The following is a 2,439-nucleotide window of genomic DNA, read 5'->3' on the forward strand; positions in this document are numbered from 1 at the left end:
TTGTTGAAGTTTTCGTAAAGGTTCGTAAGAGGAAGTAGGAATTGAAAGGATTTGTATTAGAAAGAGGAAATTAGATTTTATTAGGGAGAAAATCTTTACTGCTGTAGTTTTATGGATTTTATTCATTATTACGAAATTTTTGGAGTGAAAAAATGACGCAGTGACCTAACAAAATGGAATTTAGAATATTAATTGCGATTGTTTAATCGAAGAAATTTTGAATTGTGTAAATGTATGAATTCTAAACATACACACACACAGAGTAGATTTGCCTTTTATAGTATAGATATATTTACACACACACACACACGCACAAACATAAAATACAACGGCTAAGAGTAAATCTATCTGCAGAACTAAACTTAGTAACTTCCGGTAGAAAGAAAGTTTGTAGCATCAGTAATGAGAGAAGAAAAATATTTCCGGCCTATAACTTGTCATTAATACTTTTAATATTTAGCTGAATTCCAACGAACATCAACCTTGAATAATATATATTGGAATTAAGAGAAGAACGCTGTCTATAAAGTAGTTATGGTTGTTACAGATGATCAAAACACTCGGTTAAGATAGGGAAACAAGTAGACCTCGTACGTTGTGACAGTTCAACACCTTTCAGGAAATATAGACGGGAAAATTGTTGTAAAGAATGAGAAAAATGACAAAAAAATTGTAATTAAATTTGAGGAAGTGAAACTTATCAGACGTAGAAAAAAGAAAACTATACGAGTTTATCACTTGAAGGAAAAGCCTATAAATAATTTGGTCCTGTGTACTAAAATAAACTAATGAAATAACTTATGAAATATAATTTTGTTAATAAGGAGTCTTTCCGTGTGAAGTTTCTTCTTCTCTGCATTGAGAAGTCGCAGCTCCACAACTAGAGACGAGTGGCTAGAATGTTGCGGGAAAGAATTTCAAAATGGATTCTTCAAGCTGAGCCAAAGGGCAGGAGGCCTAAGGGTAAGCCAAGAATGAAACGGTTGGAGAATATCTACCGTGTCAGTTAGTCACACATGGGAATTCAGACCGACAGTGTAATGAAGGTGGTTTCTGAAAAGACCCTCTGAGGAGGTACCTGCGGACACTAGCCCCACGACCCGTCTAGGAATTGTGGGTGAAGAAAATAGATGGATGTAACAAATATTTGAAGAGTTTATTATTGATTTTATTTGTTTTAATATTACCTTAGATAGAAAGCGGCAAGCTGGCAGAATCTCGTTAGAACGCTGAGCAAAATGCTTAGCGACATTTCGTCCGTCTTAACTAAGTTCAAATTCCGCCGAGGTCGACTTTGCCTTTATCCCTTTCGGGGTCGATGAAATAAGTACCAGCTGAGCACTGGGGTTGATGCAATCGATTTACCCTCACCCTCGAAATTACTGCTCTTGTACCAAAATTTGAAACCAATATTGGCTAAATGGCAAAGGTTATAAATAAACATAAACACAGAAGATTCGTAGTTTCTGAGATACGAGCTGTAATAATGAAATAAAGAGCGAAAAATCTGAGCAATCTAGGTAGGTAAGAAAAAAAAAACAGGTAATTTTGAATGTTAAGGTGAATGAATATCGGCGGAAAGACAATAGTGATTGATTATACTTACAAAGACAACTGTAGAGAAGACAGATTCAGTGTGTGGAGTCCATCTGAGCAGTTGAAAATTAGCTTGTCTGGACTTTGAAAACCGATCCGGAAGTTTTTCTGAAAGATTAAAAGTATCAAATATTAACATACTGTCATTGCTAAAACAAATATGAGATAACAAAAACCGTTGGCATTAGAATGATTTGCTAAACAAAAGAATACATGGGTAAGCCGGTCGAAAAGAAATGTGAGAGAAGTTAAAAAGTATATCATAAAAGATAGGGAAATGGTTATCTAAAAGGTTCCATCAGAGTACAGTAGGCTATAGAAAATAACTGTAATTTATGTACGGTGTAATTTATATGACTTTAAAAGCTTTAAAGGTTGTTTCCTATATGACAACTGAAAGCAAAACTCTGGTTTAAAACGAATTAAAGCGACCATGACAACGTTTCTTGAATTGCTCATTAGGTGCAAACTCTAGAATCGTGGATGGGCATTATCATGAATTACAACCAGGAAGTGCCATAAAGAATGAGTGACTAATATCAAGATTGTTATCAGTCAGAATATGTTTGATGCACGTTCGAACTGGGGCACAAGCTACTCACTGTATTTTGTCACGGAGACTATATCTCGCTTGCTGACAAATGGTGTATATATACCGTCATCAGCTGCCAGTGCCACCCTCCTAGACTGTGAGGTATTAACATTTTGGAGTAGTCTCCTAATTGGTCACAGACACTAAGCAGACAACACTACGAACTGAATTAAGAAATTACCTCTCTCATGTTTTTCCACACACCCTCCGCAATATATATATATATATATATATATATATATATATATATA

At 35.1% G+C, this 2,439-nt stretch overlaps 1 protein-coding gene across 2 annotated transcripts in view; it reads right to left on the minus strand.

The window, feature by feature from the left end:
• The window catches only part of LOC106867498 (uncharacterized), a 51,505-nt gene that overhangs the window by 47,049 nt on the left and 2,017 nt on the right, over window positions 1-2,439 (minus strand). For both annotated transcript variants that reach the window (XM_052969971.1, XM_014912382.2), the window contains exon 2: window positions 1,607-1,704. The gene's annotated coding sequence lies outside the window, so the exon portion shown is untranslated. The remainder of the gene's footprint in view (window positions 1-1,606; window positions 1,705-2,439) is intronic.

Source organism: Octopus bimaculoides, chromosome 8, assembly GCF_001194135.2.
Source record: "Octopus bimaculoides isolate UCB-OBI-ISO-001 chromosome 8, ASM119413v2, whole genome shotgun sequence".
Classification (NCBI taxonomy): domain Eukaryota; kingdom Metazoa; phylum Mollusca; class Cephalopoda; order Octopoda; family Octopodidae; genus Octopus; species Octopus bimaculoides.